Raw genomic sequence first — 25,772 nt, forward strand, 5'->3', positions numbered from 1 at the left:
CAATTATAGTCCAATTAAAATTCCAACAGAAATGCCAGACCAGAGTATGTTTAAGGCGTAATAAATGATTACGTCATTATGTGCATAGGATAATAGTTATATTACTTGACCAATAATCAGAGTTTAAATCACACAACAACAGTTTGAATTAAACTGAAAAATCTGGGGAAAAAATGTTAATCTCAGTGTGAATGACCTTGAAATTAGTGAGTTGTTGCAAAAACACAAATAGTTTATGGATGTCCTGTATGAAAGGTAACAATCATCCTTATCCACACTGGCCTATGTAAGCCCCAGAAACATAGTAATCTGTTTGATTACCTGGCAAGCGAGTAACTGATAACAAAAGAAGTGCGATAAAAAAAACAAATGGATCTAACAAATTCATCTTCAGCTTAGTTGACCTTGCAATGCCCTCTTTTCTAACATTGAGAATTTGAGGGAAATATCCTGTGAGCAAGTCACATCTGAACATAATTATATACACATTAGATAAAGTCCTGGACTCTATTTTAGTGCTTTTACTAAATGGCAGAAATAGATGGAGAGACATGTAAAGGCAAAAGAGAATGATTCTGGGAGTTCTCACTCTGAATCTGAAATCAAGTCTTATGGCATCAAATCAAACATACCGTGAAAAAAATCTCCTGATGATTTTCACTGAGCACCTTCTGTGAATTTTTTAAAATCTCCACATTGGATACTAATTGGAAGAAGGAAGAAGGCAATGGGTCCCATTCAACAGTCTGGGGGTAATTCTTGGGGTGTATATGGCATAGAGAAAAGCTTTAGACTACGGAATGACGTAGACAGGCTGGTCGGATGAACTACACAGTGGCAAATGAGATTTAATCCTAAGAAATGTGAGGTGATGTATTTTGGGAGGATCAACATGGCAAAGGTGTTCATGTTAAATTGTCGGGCCCCAGAAAGTACAGAAAGTCAGAGGGATCTTGGTGTATGTAATGATTGTAATAAGGTCAGCCAGCTGGACTTCATACTATACGAGGTCCCTGGTTGGGCCTGTATATCCGATCCAATAAGGGAACACTGGCTGACGTAGAAAAAGGATGAGTGTCAGGATGAGGCAGTATTATAGTGAAGGACTGTACATATGTAAATGAAGGGTGAATTAGTGATACATATTGGTCTCCATGGAGTTATTTCAGTGTGCATGTCCATAAATCCTTGAAGGAATCAGGACAAGTGGTTGAAGAAGGCAGATAGACACTTGCCTTCTTTAGTCAATGCATTGAAAATAAGAGCAAACAGGTTATGATGGAGCTGTATGTAACATTGTTAAGCAATAGCTGGAGTACTGTGAGTAGTTCTGGTCACTGCACTCTAGAAAAGATGCGATTGCACTCCAGAATGTGCAGAAGAGAATCACCAGAATGTTGCTTAATTTGGAGTAATTCAACTAGAAAGAAAGGCCATACAGACTGAGTTTATTTTATAGCAGAGAAGGCTGAGGGGGGATATGACTCAGGTACAAAGTTCTGAGGGCACAGATAGGTGAGATAGGAAGAAACATTTCCCCTCAATAGAGGAGTTCATAGAGTCATAGAGATGTACAGAATGTAAACAGACCCTTCGGTCCAACCTGTCCGCGCCGACTAGATATCCGAACCCAATCTAGTCCCACCTGCCAGCACCTGGCCCATATCCCTCCAAACCCTTCCTATTCGTGTACCCGTCTAAATGCCTCTTAAATGTTGCAATTGTACCAGCCTCCACCACATCCTCTGGCAGCTCATTCCATACACGTACCACCCTCTGTGTGAAAAGGTTGCCCCTTAGGTCTCTTTTATATCTTTCCCCTTTCACCCTAAACCTATGCCCTCTAGTTCTGGACTCCCCGATTCCAGGGAAAAGACTTTGTCTATTCATCCTATCCATGCACCTCATAATTTTGTAAACCTCTATAAGGTCACCCCTCAGCCTCTGACACTCCAGGGAAAACAGCCCCAGCCTGTTCAGTCTCTCCCTATAGCTCAGATCCTCCAACCCTGGCAACATCCTTGTAAATCTTTTCTGAACCCTTTCAAGTTTCATAACATCTTTCCAATAGGAAGGAGACCAGAATTGCACGCAATATTCCAACAGTGGCCTAACCAATGTCCTGTACAGCCTCAACATGACCTCCCAACTCCTGTACTCCATACTCTGACCAATAAAGGAAAGCATACCAAACGCCTTCTTCACTATCCTATCTACTTGCGACTCCACTTTCAAGGAGCTATGAACCTGCACTCCAAAGTCTCTTTGTTCAGAAATACTCCCTAGGACCTTACCATTAAATGTACAAGTCCCGCTAAGATTTGCTTTCCAGAAATGCAGCACCTCGCATTTATCTGAATTAAACTCCATCTGCCACTTCTCAGCCCATTGGCCCATCTGGTCCAGATCCTGTTGTAATCTAAGGTAACCCTCTTCGCTGTCCACTGCCCTCCAATTTTGGTGTCATCTCCAAACTTACCAACTGTACCTCTTATGCTCGTATCCAAATCATTTATGTAAATGACAAAAAGTAGAGGACCCAGCACCGATCCTTATGGCACTCCACTGGTCACAGCCTCCAGTCTGAAAAACAACCCTCCTCCACCACCCTCTGTCTTCTACCTTTGAGCCAGTTCTGTATCCAAATGGATACAGTTAAAAACTAAGGATGTAGGTTTAAGAAAAGGAGGAGGTGCTTCAGAGGGGCCTGAAGGAAAATAAATGTTCACCCAGAGTTGTGAGTATATGGAACCCCTTGGTTGAAAGATGGTAGAGGTGGAAATTCTCAAAAGATTTAAGAACTGTTTCGATGAACACTTGACATATAGCATGCCAGCAAAGTGCTGGAAAATGGGATTGGAATTGATAAATGCTTGATGACCAGGTAGACATGATGGACTGAAGGTTCTCTCTCTGTGCTGTAGGAAATCTATGACTAATGACCAGAAGCTTAACTGGGCTCGCCATGTAAATGTGGTGGCTCCAAGAACAGGTCACAAACTGGGTGTTATATGGAAAGTAACTCACTTCCTATTTCCCCAAAACTTCTTTTTACCACGTGACAGACACGAGTGAGATGAAATACTGTCTATTTTCTGGGAAGTTCCCTGCCACATACAACAAAGCAGCCATCTTGATCAGTACCACCACATGCATGATCTTAAATGTTCACTGTTTTGATGAGCAGGAAAACATATTTCAATGTATACCATCTACAAATTACAGTGCAGCAACTGGCCAAGACTCCTTTGACAGAACCTCCCAAACATTTACCTGTACTATTTAGAAGTAGAGTAACAGATGCATGAGAACACCACGATCTGCAAGTTCCTCCAAGTACATTCTGACCACAGTAACTTCAGTGTCACTGTGTCAAAATCCTGAGTCCCTCCCTAATGATACTGTGACTCTAGTTACACCACATGAATTCCAATATTTTAAGCAGTTGAAATTCAACAAGTTTCCGTAAGTTCTTCTTCAAGTCAGATAACAACTTGACATTGCTTCATAGCCATTTGGTTAAATCATGGAATGCATTATTGGGTATTGTGACAGTACCCTTACTCATGAGAAATCAACCATTCTTACCTAGTCTGACCTCCATTTGCCTTTCAGCCACAGCATTATAATTCTTAATTGTCCCCTAAAATGGGAGCCCTTAAGCAAGCCCCTCAGATAAATGTCAATTATGGATGAACACCAAATGCTCATATTACCAATGACACCCATATCCCAGGAAAGAAAAGGGTGGAATGTTCCCAGGCCTTGATAAATGTTAGGCTATGGTAATGAATTTGGGAGAATTGTGTGACATATCAAACGAGGCCTTTCTCAATATCAAGACAAGCAAACTGCATTTTCCAACCAAGTGTCAGAAATTGAGACAAAAGTCACACTTATAAATGGTTAGAAACTTATTTTCGGATGTTATCATGCCCATTATCACCCTCATTGCTTCTTAATTTCACTTTGTGAACATGCAAGCTTCCCTTCTCCCACCTACTAAATACAAACTAAATGCTGAGAATTCCTAAAATGAAAGTCAGATCTGGCATCTCCACCTTGCTCCTCCAGACCTCCATCTTGGACAACCAGCACCAATGTCTCAGGCCTCACTCTGGGTGGAAACCCCAGTCACTTAGGGAGGGTCCTGAGATTTATGAGAGCTTGTGTGTCTTTCCTCATCTGGCTTGGTGCTTACTGGCCCATCTCCTTATGAGCCTCAAAGTGCATCATCTCTTGTTACCTGCTGAGCACCCATGGCTAGAGAGATGGAATTATGGTCTGTGCATACATCCAGCAGACTCTGAAACTGCTATACCTGGCAGCCACCAATCTGTCCACAAAGATCGAGGATGCATGGGGCAGCAGGATTCCAGCTGCAGTGTAACAGTCCAGCAACCATTGTAAGAGGTTGCCCAATATTCCACCCCTCCCCCCCAAACGTCTGCGAGTGCATACATATGAAGTCACTAATTATCAACACCATCGGCTCCTCTCCCAACTGGGTCATACCTTTCTTGAATAGCTGCTCAGATGTAGTAGTGATGTACTCACATGCAGAAGTTCCCAAATCTAATATGGTTAAAATATCTCCCGAGGTGCCGGTACCTGAGGAGGTGGGAAGGTGCAGCAGGCAGCTTTGCTGGAACACCCCCGAAGCATCCATGGCTCAGAGTTGGAGGAACGCCTGATTTGGTGAGGCATGTCTCAAACCCGGCCACTGTGAACATCCTGCTGGTGCCTGCAGGAGGCAAAAAGAGAGAATGCATTGTGATCAGGGATTAGAGGTTATGGCATGTTGTTGCAGGTGAGAGGAAAGATGGTGAGGTGTCCCGAGTGAGTGAGAAGGCAGTGCAAAGGGCAAGCAGAGTTAGTTGTGCTGGAGGATGTTGGAGTGGGTGAGAATAAGTGAGGGAAGATGTTGCATGGAATAGAGTGTTAAAGCATAAACCTTGGTGGGAGGTGTGTGCAGTAGCAGAGATTGACTGTGGCATCACAAATGGTGGCATTTACCCTCATAGATAAAGAAGGTCATTGACATTCTACCTACATTGTTGGGCATTTCATCAGTCCATGTAGACCACAGTGACCCAGGTACCAATCACGGATAGGCTGGCAGGATCTTTCATTGTTGCCTGCTCTGTTGGTGCTGAGGGAACAAATTGTCCCTTCCTCCCCACCACATCTTCAACTAAACCTGCTAAGTCTACTAAGCCTGCTGCTTATTTCCTCTTGTCTGCCAAGTCTGCAGTGATTGTCTGCAACTGTGCAGGACTGACAGCACCTGACTGGATGCACAAAAGCCTTTTAAGAACCATGACAGTACAAGGCATGCCAGTACATCCTGTGATATCCTAGCAGTGGTGAGTGCTTCTGGACAACACAAAGATTGTTGGACTGTTACAACACAGGCAGCCAAGGCAGCCAAGCATCTGGGAGAATTGGGACATTATATGGGCGTGGTAGGTAGTTAATGAGGCTAGTTTGGAATGATCATGCCAGAAAGTTTGCTGGACATCATGGAGAGAAACCCTCCACGAAACTTAGTTAAATGGCACAGCTAAATATGGGAAGATTTAGCCTTCAAAATGCAGAACTTCAAAAGGATAATTCACTATCTTCTCAAAGGCCCGTCGGGATGGGCAATAAATACTTGCTTTGACAACGACATTCACATCCTCTTACTGCCTAAATAAAGAAAAATAACCTTAATTTTTATGATTCTGAGCCCTGAGAGGATCCAGCTGTGTGTGTTTCAGGTTCATGATTTTGTAGCTTCCATAACATGTGCAATAGTGCAAGGAAGCAGAAGTCTTTATTTGGCTCATTATATCCTAGCAGAGGCTGCTGCTTCAAGCTTAGTTTTCTGTATTGGCAAAATTGCTTCCAGCATGGAAAGTGGTCTGATTTGCAATGTGGCTAACTCTGCGCAAGATTCTCCTTTTATGTTTCAATAAATTAGTTTAGGGTTTATGAATTAGAATTAGATTTTTATTGTCACATGTACTCAAGTATACTTTATTTAAAAACTGGAATGAAGAAAAAACAGGAAGGAAGGAAACAAAGCCAAAAGGAATGAGAAACATCAAAACATTAAAATCTTATTTGAATCTTACCTCTATGCAGACACACAACCCAAGCCACAGCCTGGAATCTCAGAAGGAGCAGAGGGCTTGCCGCAGTCTACTTGAACTTTGCAACGTAAAGAGACTCATGGCATGGCATGTAGTAAAACAAAATTGAAGGTCAGATGCCAGGTACTTACAGTATTGTATGTGTACAGTTGAAATCCACTATTTATATAGAGATGTACCATTTATGCAATATACCTGACTGAAACTATGGACAGTTGCCCTTACACCAACTACAACTATAAATGTACATCCAACTGTAATGCTCTAACACCAACCCTCGTTGTCTTGTCCCAAAGTTCAAAGCAAGAGTTTTTCATAAACAATGGTTTCTAGCTCAGCATGCAGCTCCAAGAAAACTAAACAGAACTTATATCTGAAAATCAAAGTAACGTTTTCTGCTGTTCATATCTGCTTATCACCCACTCCATTGATCTTGATTTTATTATTCTCTTTAACTTTCCTTGTAGACCAAGCATAATCCACACATTCATTGTAAACTGTGTAGACAGAAAGCAATCATTTGGAGCGGTAACTTCAACACTGGAGAAAACAAAATGGTATGACAATTTTCAATTTAAGATAATCTCCTTACTTTTTAACAGCATTAGAATAAAAAGATCATAAACTTTCATCATATTAGTTGAAAAAGGAATGCTGGACAGGGTCCCACAGAATCAGTCACATTCTCTTCGAATAAACGCCAACATAGAGTCAGAATTCAGTGACTAAATTGAAAACAATCAGTTACTATTTGCGCCAGCAAACAGCAAGTACTGCAAAATGTTCACTCTGTATCAAATAAAAAATAAATGAATTGGCTGTTGTCAAAACAATACTGTCAGCTGGGAGAGCTGAAAGATCCTTGTTTTGTAACAATGATTGTTGCACATAATTGAATGAAGATGTTTTTGTTAACAAGGATCTTTGCATAATTGGGAAAACAGAATCACTGATTTAAGAATCACAGAATTTTAATAATACAGAAGAAGGACTTTCAGCCAATCGTGTCCATACTGGCTGTCTCAGGAAGCAATCAATCATGCAGTCTATTAATAATTGTTTTAATTATATGTTGGACTGGAAATTCTCAGAAAAAAAACATGCTTTGGGGTTATTCTAATAATTTGTAGGCAAAGGTACAGTGAAATAGAAACATTGTTCAACTTTGTGAGAAAACTGAATATTTCAAAGATTACAATTACATTTTAGAATACTCTGAATTATCCTCTTTATCTCTGGGAAATGAAATACCTCAGTATAGAAATATTTACCTGATTGTCAAATAGTTTAGTTTTGAAAATTGCAGCGAGATGACTGCAGTAGAGGTCGGGAATCCTTTTTAGGTTGAAAACATTAGAGCGAACTGGTTTTTAGTTGTAGGATGTTCTCGGTTTTCGGGTCCACTGCAAACCATTGGGATCTGTTCGTGTCCATTTGGACCCTTTGGAAAAATATTTTGCTTCACCTTAATAGTCCTGAAAGGACTGAAAAGTGAAGACTTTTTTCCAAAGGTTCCAAACTGACCTGCAGACATGCTGAGTTCAGCCCTTTGAGTAAAAAATAAACCTCGCTTTTAGATCCATTTAGGCCCTTTTGGGACCAAGCAAAGTATTTTTTTCCAAAAGGGTCCAAATTATGTGTTTACATGTCCATTCATGTCTGATTCTAAAGAGACCTTTGTTTTAGATCTTTTCAGTTTTTGAACATACAGATAAAGGATATTTGACCTGTATCCTACAGTAAATATTGAAAACTGATATCAATAAGTTATTTTTATTAGGACTTCCATAAATTGTAAGCCAGATGTTCAGGACAGCATTGTTACTTTCAGATTATTGGCCCAAAATCTTTGAATATTATTATTGTTTGATACTAACTGAACATTAATTGCATGTCACTTGAGGTAAGAAAATGTATCACAGCCCTGTTTTGTCACTTGGAAGGAAACCAAGTGCACTGTGTCATCCAATAAGTACTGAAAAATAATTTTTGCTTTTTTCTTTAAGCGTGCACAGTCAGTGCAGAATGTTATGTTCATGGACCAAATTTACATTACACTCTGGCTATAGACAGTTTTTTTTAGGATGGACCAAGTGTGAGACCCAAGGTGGTTGGGTCTAACAGAATAAACCCACATTCCAAGGTTTTGAATAAACAATACTAAACTTCACTATATAAACTAAAAGCATAATACAATTTACAATATTTTTCCAACTTCTATTCTAACATTCAATTGGAATTAGCCCAAGAAAACTATGTGTAACAGACAACCTGTAGTCAAACATCCTCAGAACACATCAAATAACATTTGCAATCAAAATAGATCCCAGTTTTCTCAGCAAACCTGTAGTTATTAATGATACCTTGGGTCACCAAATTTCATTAAACATTAATAGGAATTCCAATTTTTTCCAGCTTTAAAACTTCCTCAAAAAAAACTTCATCCACACTCAAGGATTGATCATATTCTGATAGTTAATTCTTCCGTTCATGACTGCACTCACCTGGATTCTGGAATTTGCACTCAGCACCTACTCAGAGGCACAATTTCAGCTTTTCACAGGCAGCTAGTTTCACCAAGCTCATCCTGTCTCCACATTGTTCTGAAGTAGACAGGCAGGAGGCTGAAAGAACACAGAAAGCCAGGCAGCATCAGAGGTGGAGAAGTCGATACTTCAGGTTTAACCCTTCTTCACGTCTCTCTCCACATTGATCTGAGCTCCATATCTTTCTCAGCTACACAAAGCAAATACTATTTATAGCTCCCTTTACCTCACTCTCAGCTAACTGAACTGTTAAGGTACATGAGCATTCAGATCCCATGGCTTTTCCAACACTTAGCTGCACCTCCTGGCTCTCCAGAATACCCCTGACTTCCAACATATCACAGTCTTCTACAGCAACACTTTTTGTCAGGGTGTAGTCTCTTCTCCCTGCTCCTGAGCATCTGACTAATAGCCTGAACATAGTAACCCTTGCTTCTATTGCTTCCATCCAACTGACCAAATGAGCTGTTCAGTTACCTTTGAACTGTTCTGAGTGAACCATTAAAAACCTCACAACAAGCTTTTCCTTGTTCTAGCTTGTATAGAATAAGAGTACTATTTTGGAATAGTGGAATGTAACAACTCCTTTCTACTCCCTATCCCCTAAATGATACAATATTCACAGATTTCTGGCTTGCAATGTACAAAATAGATACAAGGTGAAGATTTTGTCATAAGAGAATAAATGCCAGTTTAATTTTGACTGAGTACTGGTCTGTCCACTTTAGAACCTAATGAATTACAGTTAGTATTCTGTGAGGTCAGTACAAGATTTGTCAACCTAAACTGTTCATAATATAGGTTCATAATATCAGTGCAGACTTGATGGGCTGAAGAGCCACTTCTGTAATGTATGATTCTAAGAAGAGATTTCAGAGCTAAGCAGAATGGCAATTAAATCCCAGCACTGTGTAAGTCACTAAATCTTTCAATAGACTGAAGTTAATAATCTTGTAGGTGAAAACCTGCTACTGCCTTAACACCTTTTTGACGTTTTAAAATGTGGAGACACGTTTTTGTGGGATTTTAAGAAATATTTTCCAGGCGTCAGAATTATACCAAACTGGAAATGGGCAACTTAATAAGAAGTTGCAGTAAAGTATTGCTTCTATTTCTAACTAGTAGTAACGTTGTAAGTACAAATAAGAAGCATGTGCTTCCAATTTCAATTCACATACCAATCATGCAAAATTACTGCTCAATATTAAAGTTGTGAATGTTAACTAATTTGCAGTTAATATTCCAGATTAATTGTGTAAACTAATGCAGATCATCATTTGAAAACACAGCAGTGTTTACATGATTACATGATGATTAATAATGTCTCAATTAATGAATCGCCACATAGCAATGTTGTGATCAATATAATGAGTCATTGATAAGTCAGAAAAACAGGATTGCCTGAATTTTCATTAAAGAAAGGACTTTAGACACCATGTAATTTCTCTATTCAGTTTCTGTGCAGAAGCAAAACTCATCTGGTATGCGGGAGGAGGATAAACTAAATGACAATATTAGCTGGTAACACAGTATGCCCATTATTAATATCCTGACAAACCCCCAGGAAAAAAAAAGAGTGAGCTGTTTGATTGAATTTCAACATATGCCTAATAAGTTATGACAGCGTCGGTCCTATGATGTAAAGAACAATTTTCCAAAATACATTACAGTGGAATTAGTGTGACACTTGTTTACAGCTGCATACCCACACAACATAGACAGAAAGGACACAGCATTCTTTTCAAACTCCAGTTATAAAGAATTGCAAATTGTTATCCAAAAATACTTGTAATTATTCCATAAGAGATTTAAGATGACAATGTTTACATTGGATGTAAGTAGTTGGCACCAAAGGTCATATTTTTAGATTCTCCCAAAAGATGCATCAAGTAGAAACAATTTTTCCGCTCTTCAGCCAGAAACTGGTTGGCACAGCAAGGCTCCATCTGTTCAATAATGTGAAGGGAGAGGGAGTTTTTTGTGCTATTCAGATTTTCCATTCTACACAAAAAAAACCAGTAACATAATAAATTATGATTTGGAGGTGCCGCTGTTGGACTGGGGTGGACAATGCTAAAAATCTCACAACACCAGGCTATAGACCAACAGGTTTATTTGGAAGCACTAGCTTTCGGAGCGCTGCTCCTTCACCTGATGAAGAAGCAGCACTCAAAAAGCTAGTGCTTCAAAATAAAGTTGCTGGACTGTAACCTGGTGCTGTGTGATTTTTAACATAATAAATCATAAAATGTTAGAAAAAAGCTGTCCATGATCGTTCTGTTGGTGGTTGTGCTGCCTTACATACGAGGTCCCTACTGGAGATGTTTATTTTATTTTTTTAAATCAACATATTCAGTGATGTTATGATACACACCTGGAGCAGGTGGATTCTTGAACCCAGGTGTCATGGTCAGCGGTAGGGACACTATCACTTTACCACAAGTACCCTAAAGAATTCAGTGACCAAATCATGTAACACTCAGGACCTGACCAAGGGTAAATATTTTTAATCAGTCTATTTGGGCATGTTATGATGCACCTCTGCAGCAGGAGCATACTTGAACCTGGGTTTTCCTAGGTCACTGGTAGGGACACTACCACACCATTGCATCTCAAGAGCCCTGCTGAGTTTTTAAATAACCCGTACAGACTGCTTGCAATGTTAGGGTTTAATGAATGTGGAAAACTGTGATATCACTGTGACCTCAATAAGAATACATCAGTGTCCTACTAAGGAGATTGTACTAAATGTTGTGTGACCAAATAAGTAGTTTTTAACTAGTTTGATCATGTACTGAGTTCAAAATATGAAAATTTTACTGGTAGCTTTCAGAATACTGCGAAACAGATTGATACTTATGTTTTGCATTCAACAGATATTATCTTCTTAAACAATCTCTTTTAAAATATTATGATTTTGTAAGTACCCTGTTATTACATTCCTAATAATGTATTCTGTCATTTTCTAGAATTCCCTAGACTTTAGAATGGTCTGAATGAATTGGAAGGAAACAAATGTAATTCCACAAGGCAAGAAAGAAGGGAGAAAGGAAATAGTTACTATGTGCCAAGTAGCCTGACAACATTACTGGGGAAAATGCCAGCACATATTATTAGATACAAGGTAATACAGCACTTACAAAATTCCAACATTATTAGAAGAAGTCAACATGGATTAAAAAATTTGGTATGGTTTTATGTGCTTATAGCTAACAGGTGGATAAAGTGAGACCAGTGAACGTAATGCATTTGAAGTTTCAAAAAACATTTGTACAAGAAGTTTTACACAAAATTGGGGCTTATTGGATTGGAGTACTAAATCAGCTTGCAATGAGGATTGGTTAACAGTTAGAAAACAGAGTCTAGAAGTAAGGCTCATGGTCTCAGATTAATATGTCAACCATTTTGGTCTGAAATTAGGATAGATTTCTTCATTCAGAGAGTTGTAAATCTTTGGAATTTTCAACCCTAAAGGGCTGACGATGTTTAGTTCTCCAGTATATTCAAAATTGAGATCAATAATGTTTTGCATACTAAGGAAATCAGAGATACGCAATTAGTGATGTTGAGGTACAAGATCTGCCAGGACCTTACTGATTGGCAAAGCAGGTTCAAGGACACAATGCCTACTTCTGCTACTGGACCCTATGCTCTTGTGTTGTATATCAGATCATATTGTGTTTGTGGCTTTTAGAAAAAAGTTAGCTCAAAACAGTTTTAATGCTGTGTTTGCTATCCTAAGTGACAAAAGAAACATTATAAATATGAACAAGTACATCTTAATTCACAGTGACCTAATTTCTGCCAAATTTGAAGAATAACCCATTTATCCAAATAGTTTAATACATGAAGAGAAAAGAAGGGGACTGGGAATAGCTACATTGCTTTTACAGAAGGCTAGCAGTGACAGAATGGGTAAAAGAGCCTCTTTTTGAGTTGTAACTATTCGATTAACTAAGCCACTTGGAGTTACTGTAGGCTCAGAACTAAGCTGCATTCACCCTACAGGCATAAATTAAAATGCAATTAATCAAAGTAATTTATATACTGATATGTCAAATATTGATCAAGATATAGATAAGATTTTATCATTTCATATCAAATTACAGAGGGTCATGAAAGAGACCTTTTCGAAAATAGTGGCAGAAAAATGCGCTGATATTAAACAAGATCCTGAAGTAGCACAAGTATCAAAATGAGGTAATATATGTAAACAATAGATGTGCTAATATTATTTGGTATTATGCCTGCTGGTTGTATTGTAATGCTACTAACATCTAACCTTGGACCATATCTTTACAGAATTGAACCTACAAGAATAATCAGAAACTTGACAAAAGACAATCCAACGTGCAGTTAATTGTAACATATTTCATCTCTATAAAAAACTAAATTGCACTCACTTCAGCTACTTTGAAGTGCCTAGTAGATCTATGGAATGTTTCTGTGTCATATTATGATCAGATCAGCATTCTTCAAACAACTCTTCAAGTTTTCCTTTATGAAAATGAAAGCTATTTATCATGGACTTGAGTTATACAGAAATGTTATACAATATACATTTCAATAAATTGTAAGCAATTGAGAAAGCAGAAAATGAATGTTCGCTAGAAAGTAGATCTCGGAGACTCAGGCCTAGGTATCAAAATTAGACACACTGTTGGTAGAATGGAAGCGTCAGCCTCTCGATAACACGGTGACCAACAGCTTTGGGTGTCAGTTAACTCAGTTAGCTGGACATTTGGTTTGTAATGCAGAATTATGCCAAATGTGGAGTTCAGTTCCCACATTGACTGAGGTCAACGTGAAGGTCCCACCTTCTTGACCTCACCCCTCACCTGGGGTGTGGTTAAACTCATTCTAAAGAGAGAGCAGCCTAATGGTCATCTGGAACTATGGTGATGTCTACTGCTAGCACCATTTCTAGATCAGCAGCTGCAGTGATTTGATGACAGTTGCTTTTCAAGACATTTATATGTGCAGTCTTCAACAGCTGCAGATTGTTCGTGTAGGTGAAAACACTATTCCTTGCAACTTCAACAACAGCATAAATACCTTGTGACATGAACAACGCTAAAGAGAACAGTGCAGGGTTTTACTATTAGCAAATCATACTGAGTTTCCCAGCCATCAACATAGTGCCACTGTGGTTCCTGTTTAAACTTCAGGATATTGGATAGGCTAAAGTTGTTTTCTCTAGAACAGAAGAAGCTGAGTGAAAACATAGTGAAAGTATATAAAATTACAAAAGGTCTAGATACCAAAGCTATCAAGCCCATGTTATCCTTCAGTGAGGGTTCCATACAGGGACACAGCTCTAGAAAAGGAATGAGTTTAGAATTTATTTGAATCCAGAGGTAGAGGGGAACCTTTTTTTCCAGAATGCACTACCTCAAGGATGGTGAAAACAGAAACTCCTAAACATTTTAAAGATATTTCCAGTTGCATTTCAAGTACCATAATCTACAAGAGTTTGAACCAAGATCTGGAAAGGTGAGATTAAGATGGATGGATCTTTCAGAAGGTGTGAACATGATGGTCCAAAAGGCCTCCGTCTGAGCTGTAGTTTTCAAGCTTGCATTTGCTTTTAACTTGATGCAGTTGAAATATATTATTATGCAGTAGAGTTATTGATTCTTCATATACAGGTTAAGACAGTCAGAACAAGTCCTTTGTGCAAATAACTGATTTGAAATGCTCTGAAACACTGGTACTCCATCTTTTCATTTGTTTCTAGATGTGCTTTTGAAACCATCTTCTCTATGGATATAAAGAGCTTGCAGAAAACACAAAATAAGAATTGTAGTGATTATAAAGAGGTCACTTAAGAGGACTTCATAGAATATGAGTTCCCTGGTTAGGGCTGTTAATCTGGTCCAGTCAGGGAGCCTTGGCTGACAGCTGCATAAACAAGAGAAAGTGAGGACTGCAGATGCCAGAGATTAGAGTCAAAGGGTGGGTGTTGGAAAAGCACAGGCAGTCAGGCAGCATCTGAGGAGCAGGAGAATTGATATTTCGAGCATAATAAAGAGCTTAAATGAAACATCGATTTTCCTGCTCGTCGGATGCTGCCTGAGTGACTGTGCTTTTCCAGCATCACAATCTTCGAGGCATAAACAGGAGTAACAGACATCCTGTTCACTCAGAGATCTGACTGTATGGGAACTGGATGAGTGTCAAGGAAGCTCCATGTGTAAAAAAAGGGTGATTCGGTGACCAGCCTCTGTGGAGTTATTTCAAGAATGATATACAAGTTGCACCAAGCAACGATACAAAATTATCTATATTTGTACAGCAGCAAAAACTTAGTTTTGTTGTGAAAGAACAGATCCAGGATAAAAGCACTCCAACGCACAATGAGAAATTATATAATAAACTGAATGTAGATCTTAGGGACATCTTCAAAATATGGTACTCGGGCTTAGATTCAAGTAACTCGTGTGCATATTTGTTTTTATTTCATTTACATCACACAAATCTCCTCGGTTAACATTATTAAAATGATATGCTTGCTATGCTATTAATACTCCCAAAAGGGACACAATCATATGAAGATTAGGAAAACTGCACTGTGGCAGGTTTTAACTGGTTATAGTAACTCAAATGCAAAGGGAAACATAATAGATCTTTCTAATCAATCTTTGATGGTGAACATCTAGAGCAGATGGGACTTGAAACCATGTCTAAGATTAGGGACACAACCATTGTGCCCCATAAACTACAAGGAAACATTATAAGATTAGGACCAAAGAGTACCTACAAGGTTTTGTCTGCAGATGCTGACAGAGAGCCTATTGAATGCTCAAGCTTACAGACTCCTCCTTAGTCCTTTTGTTGGACCATTTTTGAGAAAAGAAGGGTGTATTATTTTGGGACGGAGGGAGAGAAACCAAATAAAGAAATCCTCCACGCACAGTAGGAGGACATAGCCTCACCAGCATAACCACTTAGTTTCAGTACAATATCACCATCAATGTGCTGATTATTAGTTACAATGTACTGGAAATGAGGCTGAAATATGATTATATCCTACAGGCTCCCTTTCTTTTCTTGAAATTATTTTCCTCTCTCAGTTTTGCATGAAGGCAAGCAATAAAGACCTTATATGATCCATATTTGCTGATTTCCTACACCTACTATTAATCCTCTGAAGAAGAATTACAGACATATGGACTGTGTGCCACATAATGTTGTAGTGATTGTAATGAGGTCAGCAAGATGGACCTCACAAGAATCTGGGTTCCCTGATTAGGTCTGTTAATTTTGTCCAATCAGGGAGCTCTGGCTGACAAATAAGGACAGGAGTGTCAGACATCCTGTTCATTCTGACAGCTGGCTCTGAGGGAGCTGTATCAGTATCAAGGACTCTTCACATGTAAATAAAGGATGACTTAGTGACAGGATGCCAGCCCCTGTGGAGATATTTCAGATGGTAGGCACAAAACTACATGCTTCCTTCATAAGGAAGAGGAGTGCTACAGTGAATATCAGAAAAGAGCTAAAGATGGGGAACACAGCAGCCTAGAGTTTCTCACCTAATTCGGAGGAATCCCTATAACTCATGAGACGACACAGTAAAAAAGAACAGTAGGAGACAGGAAATTAGGATCAGAGATGCTCATGACAGATTTCTCTTAAAATTAATTTTATCATGCACCTTCAATTCCTCTAGATAATAAGTAATCTATCATCAAAATCTGGTATCAAAAAATCCTGAGAATGCTTAAAGCTATTTCTTCTCCTGAAAGTGGCTTTCTAACTAAATAGTTTGGAAAATTAAGTATATGCACACACTCAAACTGTACATTTCAAATTCAACTCTAAAGCATTGGCCTAGCAAAACTTAAATTCCAGAACTATCTTTTGGACAACACACATTAGTTTTAAAGTGACAGCTTTAACACACGTAAGAAAATTCAGCAGATAAATTTATGCAGTTATGAAATATGTAATTTCAATTTTAAAATGTGGTTCAAATATTCACTTTGAGTATCACAGGTAAAGTTAGTTTGTTCTTAAAATTCATTTTTGGGATGTTTCGGGCAAATGATCCGAATATATCCCCATAAAAGTTTCACAAAAATTCTCTCCATGAGGGCAAATTATGCGATCAACATTTGGCAAAGCTTCCACTTCAAACTCAATCTTGACAGTGCCACCACCATCCCTGTTAATATAAACAGCAAAACAAGATCTCTGAGACAGGTACATCACAGAACAAGTTACTTTTGATTTTCAGACAGTAGCTTGCAGAAACTTTGCTTGGAAAAGTAATGTTATTTATTTATTTTCTTTGGGACTTAAAATACTATGGTAAGTAAATGTGTTCTAGTGAGCTAAGTTACACATAATTTACAAAACACAGCGTCAGTAGTCTATGATTTTCAAATCCTGAGAGCACTTAAGTACTCCATACTTGTGTAATTTACTTCATAAACAGAATTTTATTTCTGAAGAAGTCTTCCATGAACACGGTTACATTTTTGCGACTTGAAGAAATAACAGATAACTTTCAATGAAGAGTAATCACCCACATATCCAGACAGCTAGGCATTTTTATCTCATTCATCCTTCATGATATAGTTAATTAATTAGCAAAAATAATTATCCACTGACTTATTTTAAGCATAGTTAAATCAACTATATTAATGCTTGTTCTCAGGTGAGAATCTGATTGAAGATCACACTTAATTTCAAACAAGTTCAGAGCATCTGTCAGAATTCTGTATCAGCTAGAGTCGCAGTTGTGTTAAATTAATAACAATGGATTTGGCAACTCAAGCAAAGGGTGAATACCCATGTATTCAAATCTTCCCAACAGCGCAGAATCCTGATATGTATGTTCTAAAGAATCTTGATACTGTTGTTAGCAAAATTGTTTGACACAGTTTCTCTTGAAAACCTCTTGTGTACATATTCATTTTATTCAAAATAATATTAGGCAAGCATATGCAACAATACTCTAGCTGTATCTACATTTATAGAACAATTCTTATCTCGAATTGTTAGAAATACATTACTAGAATATTAATTTAAAAATACATTTATTAGGTAGCTATATATAAGCTTGCATATCAAATAGGAAGAAAATTAAATGGATGTGGAATCACAAGTGATAATATTCTAAGTGTAATTTGAAAAAAAATTACTTGATTTGATATTTCACCATGGTTTAGAAGCAAGGCTTAGTTGTTTGGATTAAACTAAATGTTGATTCTTCATTTCAATGAACAGGTGAAGAATGTAAGTGATGTATTAATTCATCAATGTGTACTGATTGAAGTAGATATTGATTAACATACTATCAAGAGGTGTACATTTGGTACAATTTGGTATGTTGCTGTCATAACATTTCATTTTCAGCTTCAAAGATGCAATCAAATGCAATTTATTATGAGCAAGAGAAGTTACCCTTTGGGGAATACTTAAAGTGATAACACCATAAATAGGTTGCAGTTATACTGTTGCTTATTCACTTTAGTTCTCCAAATTCTATTACACCATATTCTATTCCTCCATTCGCATGGCCCAGATTAACAAGTCTTTACTGAGTTGGTAGTGAGGGAGATCACAGTTAATGTAAAAGATAATTTCTTCCAATAGGCAGCATAAAGTAAAACTAAGTGCCTGAGGTAAATGAGGGTAATAGCACCGTACAATAAATGAAACATTTCTCATCACCTTTTGTATATATAAAAGACCTCGCTATGATGTGCTATGGTTTTTACAAGTTTTATTGAAATTTTATATTTAACTCCTAATTAATTGGACAATGTTCTTTTGTAGGTCAGGTTCAAAAACTTCTCATCAACAATTTTCATTTGATGCTATAGAGAAAGATTAAAACACAAATTGTACAAATATACTCTAACAGAATAAAAATTTCAATCAGATTTGGTGAAATTTTGCTGTATGCCAAGTAATATTTCATATTAAAATGTGTGTATTAAATCATAAAATAGCATATAAATAATTTTTAACTTAATATCAACTAAGTCAGTGTATGTGTGTGGGTACAATGTCTCATCCCATTTTTACATGGTCAGCTTCCAATTTCATCCATTCGCACAAGAACTGAATCTTGCAATTCCACCCACAAACCTGTTTCATTTTATTCAAATACTTATCAATTTGAATAGACTGAATAATGTTCCATTTGCTTTTCAATTTTCCTAAATGTAGTCAATAAATTCTCATCAGCTTGTAGATTGCTTCCAATAAACTTAAGGATTTTACACACTATGACAACCTCAGCATGGTAGTGATCTGCTCTGTCTAGGGAAATAATAAAGTTACCATACTTAATCAATGTAATGTTTGTGAAGTCAGTAATGGTGCTATTTGATCTTAAACTGAACACATTACAACATGAGTTCACAAAATAAAGGAACAAACACAGAAAATGTTGAAGAAACTCAGCGGGTCTGGCAGCATCTGTGGAAAGGAAAACAATGTTGATATTTTGAGTCTGGTGTGACTCTTCTTCAGAACTGAAAGATGTTGGAAATTTTGTTTTAATATACTTTTGAAAGAGGCAGAGGCCTAGGATTAAAAGCAAAGGGGTTGTTATTGGTGGAGCAGTAAAAAAAAGATGTAAAATGGATATTAATGAACATATGAAAGGGAGAGAAATGGTCCTCCTTACTAAGTACAATGTTATTGAGGCAGAAACAAGTCAAGGCTGTAGGGAGAAGAGGAGGTGATAATGTAAGAATAATGGAGAAAGACATAATGTGGTCTGTTTATGACGTTTGGGGTTGAAACATTAATTCTGCTTTCTCTACACAGATGCTGCCAGACCTGCTGAGTTTTTCCAGTAATTTCTGTTTGTGATTATGTTCTAAGTCCTGTTATCACATCCCTTATTATAAATTCCCATACTTTTGCTTTTACTGATGTTAGATTGACAGGTCTGTAATTTTCTGCTTACTCTCTTTCTCTCTTTTCTTAAATAGCATGGTTACATTTCAGATCTTACAAAATTTTGTAAGATAACTACCTAGAGGCACCTCATTCAACATTTCAGATGTCAATCATCATGTCCAGGGTGTTTTAAGTCCCAGAAACTTATCCACTAATTCAGTGGAAAAGTATGAAGGAATTTTGGAAGTACGGCTAAAGTATTTTATATTGAAATGCAATAACTACTAATGAAGCTTTATAAAACACATTGAATTATGACACAATGTAAATTACTCAAAAACATCATGCTTAGAGTTGTTGAATTTGGATTTCAACCTCAAATTTATGACAAGACATATTCGCAATGTTAGTTTAATCATAAAGGAATCTACTAAATAGATTAACAGAATTAGCTGTTATCAGGATTGTAAGATTGTTCCAGGCAATGGTAAATAAATGAATATTACTGTTACAAGGATTTGTCTATGTATGGTAATGAGAATAGAGTGTTTGGATAGTTGACGCGTATCCTTGACCATATTAAGCGAAATTTCTCTTTGAATTTCCAAAGAATTTGAATTGCCAGAGAATTCCTAGAGGCCTGGCACTCCAACCACAACACCATAAACAAACACATAGATCTAGATGCTATCTATCAACCCCTCAGAAAACGAACAGGAAATGACATTACCACAAACCCCAGGAACCCCATCCAGGAGAAAGATATAAATAGCAAGCAGGAGACAACAGCTTCGCTTCACTTGGAGGTCACCACTGATGATGTTACCTAGCCAGGAAATGAACTATCTGGATATCAAACTTACAGCTCAGCCAGCAAAACTACACCCTAAAAGAAATTACATTGAACAATAATTGGTCGTGTAATGGGTAAAAGTGGACGCCTGTCTGTTCTGAGTTTAAAATGCACCACAATGACAAAACAGAATTAAACAGTGAAGCAACAACATATTTATCTTTTTGACAACGCAATTCCTTTCTGAAAATTAATAACTTTCCAGTACTAATTGAACTTTAATATATTTATTCACTGAAAACTTCAGCCAAAATTAATTATTTCCAGTTGGAAATGATTGAAGAATAGATCACCATTCTGCTGGCAGTCCTCTACATGTTTGTTAGTTGATGTTTAAACTAACATAAGATTTAGAGATTAACAAGCTGCCTCCATGCAATCATTCTTCAGTCTTCTCCGTGCCAGCTATGTTTCAACTACTACAAACTGATAAGTGGTTACTGGGTGACATGGGCTACCTGCTGATTACATGGTTCATGACTTTGTGAGCAGTTTTCTACTGGGGATCCAATAGGCTCCATATCCCAGGGTCCTGACAGCATTGCTTTTGCTAGAGGGGTTACACCTCTGATTGGCCATGAGGCACAAGAAACCTTTCTATTTTCCTGTCTATTGTCTGAATAAAAGGACTCTTTCTTTTCCCTTGAAGCTTCAGTAGTGGGCCCCTTTGCTAGTCACACTTCCAAGAACTGGCTGTTCTTCATCTGATAGGTCAGAAACTGGAAGATGCAAACTATTGTCCTTAATTGATCGATGTTCCTAGCGGTGGCCTCTTAGTTGACCACAGCCAGAAATGAAGTGGGACGTCGGTGTTGGATTGGGGTGGACAAAGTCAGAAGTCACATGACACCAGGTTCCAGTCCAACAGATTTATTTGAAATCACAAACTTTTGGAGCGCTGCTTCTTCTTTGGGTGAAGTGCCAGAAATATTGCCATTACAGCCAATGCACTTCCAAACATCTCAAAATCCACACTGGGCCTCCACATCAAGATTTATAGCAACAAAATCTTCAAATCTAATTCCCTCTCCACACTTGTCGCTGACTTCAATATTTGCAATATTCCTCAGCAATCACTGTAATTTGTTGGAAAACAGTTTGTTGGCCAGCTGGGATCCCCTGGTAAACCCTTCAACACTGGGAAGCAGAACATGATGGTAGCAGCATGACCTTCCATTGCAACACTCTGGCTGATGGAGTGATTTGGCAGCTAATTTTTCCTTGGCACAATAGTGGATACTATTGTAAAAATTGTGAGTTGAAAATTTCAACCACAATGACTGAAAACAATTAAAATTTTTTTTTGCTTGTTGTATTTTTTCAAATATCAGAAAACACCTTTAATTCCAAATTGCATTACATTCGATACGAGTTTTATTACCTGACTCTATGAATATCAAAAGAAAAGTGAGAGTGGAATTAAACACGTTTACCTTAGGAATAAATTAAATAAACGTTCAGGCTGTATGTTCATAATTATAAGATGTGTGCTAGGTAACATTTCATTTCCATATGGAAATAATTCACATAGGAGGAGTAAACAATTTGTCTTATATAATAAATGATTAAAAGTGAGCAGGTTTAATATTTTACAAAACATATAAAACAAATCTATTGACATTCAGATTCCAGAAATTCAGAACAATCTGCTGACAAATAATCGTTTGATAGTACAGATCTTGAGTAGTGCTGTAAAAAGACACATTTTGTTGAAGCTTTTCATCTTGCACTTGGTGGGAGAATTTCAAAAAAGGCAATATAAAAGAAAGCAACATTTGTGTTGATTGTTTGGTGAGTGGACTTTGATTGATAGAGACATTGTCATGGAGAATACACGAGTTACTGATGACTTGTAGTTAACAATCAAGATTTGTTTAAGTTGGAAAAAAGGCAGATTGACTCGATTGCTCAAGTCATTGCCCTGAATAATAAACCAAAAGGTGGCTGTAATCTCTTTGACTGTAGTGGAACAGCCACAATGTCTGTGTATGTTCTTTATGTCTGAAATGCAACAAAGTAGGTAATAGCCATTCTCTGGTTCATTACACAAACTGGTGCCTTGATCAACCAGAATCAAACTGCCTAGTTTAAATTTGTACAAATATTGTCAGCTAATTATCAGTCACCATTAACTGATTTATTCTCCATGGCAACATCTCTACCAATCAGAGTTCCCTTTCCAATCAATCATAACTCTGCTCTCATGCAGTATATCATTTTGGTACATTTTACAAACTGTCCCAATGAGTCCAAGACAAAAAGCTTCAACAAAACATATCTTTTCTAGCAAAAATCTCCTGACACATTTGAACTGTTAAGCATTTATTTATTTATATAAAGCCAAGCTCACTGCATACACCTCATGTCTTATATACAATGCTAAGATCAATATGGATTTTTTTTTAAACTGCCTTTTTTGATAGTTAAGTACATTTGAAATCTTATGGGTAATATGTAAATCATCATTTGTTTCTTTGATTGGCACATTATTATTACACTTCAGATACCTGATAGGTTAGCTGGTGCCAAAATATAATGAGAAGAAGAAACTTATCATTAAATATGCAGGTAACCTGATGTATTATATCACAGACAAGGAGACCAGGTTTAAGTTTTGCACCTGAGTTGAAATTTAATATCATATGGTGAGTTATCAGTATTAACTAGGTTATTCTACACACCATTCAGCAAAACGTCAAGATGAAAGAAATTTTAAAGCAAAGTACAATTCAATTAATAGTATCTTTCATACTGAAATAAGAAAAGGGGTGGAATCTTTTAAGGGCCTGACCTATGTGGCTATGCTAGGAAATGTGGCAGAATTGTGCATGAAGTCCAGTGAGGCCTGTCTCACTGTTGGGAGCAACTTACTGTCTCTTTTATGCAACTGACAATCATCCATGTGAGATTATCACAAGGCAGTAGAAAGTTGCCTATTATGAGGCATTATTGCTTCTTAATAACCTTATTATTGGCAAATCTCACCTCATTAATATGCAGCTTCCTATCTTACCTACCTTGCTGAGCAAACTAAACACTGGTAATTCTCAACATGGAGTCGTAGCTGGTATCTGGTGACCTCAGCTTGCCACTTGCTTCAAAGGATCTCCAAGTTGGACACCAGGCACAACACTGAAGGTACATTCCACTGCACTGACCACATGCACCCCATGTTCACAAACATTGGTATTTGATGTGCACCAGCTCCTCAGAGACCACATGCACATCTCTGAACCACTGACAAAATGCTTCTACACTTCAATGCTGCACCTTAAAGTACAATAGTAATTACCATTGCAATGTCGCAGAAAGAACACTGCGTGCTCAGGAATATACTTTCAGCTCATGAACCAGACCAGGCTGCATCCTTGGGCTTTTCATTTGCTCTCTTAGCCCTCCTAGCCCTCACTCATTTTGATGCTAACCCAATGCTGAAACTATCCCTGCCCTGCCTTTTTGCATCTGGTCCCTCAGCCACAGATGCCAGGCTTAAAATACTGCTGGGTTACTGTGCCATTTAGTGCAGACACATAGCCAGGAACTCAGTCATGGTTGCCAGCAGTACTCAGTAACATCAAGGGAGATAGATTCAGTCAGGAAATTCCAACATAGTACATCAAGGGTGGCCTCCAGTACCTGTTCATGGGTTTTGACTCATTCAGTTAGCTACTCAGGGTAGCCGGAGTCATGATCTTTTCTTCCCAAGATCTCAGTGTAGATGGTGCGGTCATCCAATGGTGAGTGATGAGGTATCAGATCTCAGGGTAATGTTGTTGTGACAGGATCTGGGGTGTAAGACATCCAGGGAAGTGTAGGTGGGCATGTGTGTAGTACGTTGTGGTGTCAGTTAGGCTAGGTTTTTGATTCTCTAACTTTTCTTGGGTAACTATTCATTTATCTGCAGCAAATCCTCCAGTTTCTCCAATGTAAATTTATTCTTCCAGATGGCTCCAGACATGGGAATTAGCCATCAGGATCTTCAAATTCCTGGATGATTCTCTCAGAGTATGCTACATCAGGAATTCTGCAGGGAGGGATCCAATATGAAACTCCTACTTATGTGGCAGAAATGACTATATGGCCATCTGGAAATCAAGGGGAATTATTCATATGCATCCTTACACATATTTATTGGAAAGGAATTCCAATGTTTAACAGGATAAAAGGGGGGAATCGTGTATTATCGATTCCAGTTCAACAAACACTGTACTTCTCACACAAATAGGTGGCATCACACATTTGATGTTCCAATGTATGGTACCCACCTTATCTTCAGGAGCAGCAGGTACAGTAAACATATTAACAGCTTCCTTGCAAAATTTATTGTATACTTACTCTATGTAATCATGATGTGGAGAGGCTGGTGTTACACTGGGGTAGCTACCTGATGAAGGAGTAGTGCTCTGAAAGCTAGTGCTTCCAAATAAACCTGTTGAACTATAACCTGGTGTTGTGTGATTTTTATCTATGTAATCAGTAAGCACAAAACCCAGACAATATGTAAGTTTAAGATCTTTGTGCTGTTAAACTTCAAGACAACTGTTCCAACAAAATCTCAGAATCTGTAATATATGTTACAAGAGCTAATATATAGGAAAGACTCAGACCATATGTTCTTGGCAAAGGTAATTTGCCCAGAAGTCACATTAGACCTGAAGGGTATCTAGGACATTTTGTACATCTTCCAAGAATATTTAGTAATTATGCCAAGCAAGTTAATGCAAACTATTTATTTAACATTATGCGATACACTACCTTGTTTTGTCAGACAAATATCTCCACTGAGTAGAGTTATCAGTGGTTTATCCTCTACTACTCTAATTAGACATGACCTAGACTCCACAGAGAAAGGAGGAATATTGGCAGTGAACGACCAAAATCAGTATTAGACATGCTGACTATGGGACTATATTAAAATAGTGCTCAATAATAGAAGAGAACAAGGTCACATTCAATTTCTATTCAATTCTCAGAATTTTAAGGCATTTATATTCATTTTATATAATTACTTGGTTCTGTTTTCTTACAGACTTGGAAGGGTCTTAGTGAATCTTGAACACTGTAACTAGTCCAGCCTCATTGTATAAATGATTTTTGTCTTCACTATCCTGAATGACTTAGCAATCATTGGGGATATTATGAGATAGTGGTGCTAAAATATGTATCTCCTAGAAACAACTTTGCATGTTCAAGCATTATTGTACTATTAAGGGATTATGGGATGATAAGTGACATCAGAACCTTACAATATTAGATTACTTACAGTGTGGAAACAGGCCCTTCAGCCCAACAAGTCCACACCAACCCGCCGAAGCGCAACCCACCCATACCCCTAAATTACCCCTTAGCTAACACTATGGGCAATTTAGCATG

General features: G+C 37.8%; 1 long non-coding RNA gene across 1 annotated transcript in view; it reads right to left on the reverse strand.

Moving 5' to 3' along the window:
* Positions 1 to 8,751, reverse strand: part of LOC140466880 (uncharacterized) — an 87,405-nt gene extending 78,654 nt beyond the window's left edge. The window contains exons 1-2 of the long non-coding RNA XR_011955302.1: positions 6,120 to 8,751; positions 4,612 to 4,744 (exon numbers count right to left, since the gene is read on the reverse strand). This is a non-coding gene — a long non-coding RNA (uncharacterized lncRNA). The remainder of the gene's footprint in view (positions 1 to 4,611; positions 4,745 to 6,119) is intronic.
* Between the last annotated feature and the right edge of the window lie 17,021 nt (positions 8,752 to 25,772).

The sequence above is a fragment of the Chiloscyllium punctatum genome, chromosome 44 (genome assembly GCF_047496795.1).
Source record: "Chiloscyllium punctatum isolate Juve2018m chromosome 44, sChiPun1.3, whole genome shotgun sequence".
In the NCBI taxonomy this organism is placed as follows: domain Eukaryota; kingdom Metazoa; phylum Chordata; class Chondrichthyes; order Orectolobiformes; family Hemiscylliidae; genus Chiloscyllium; species Chiloscyllium punctatum.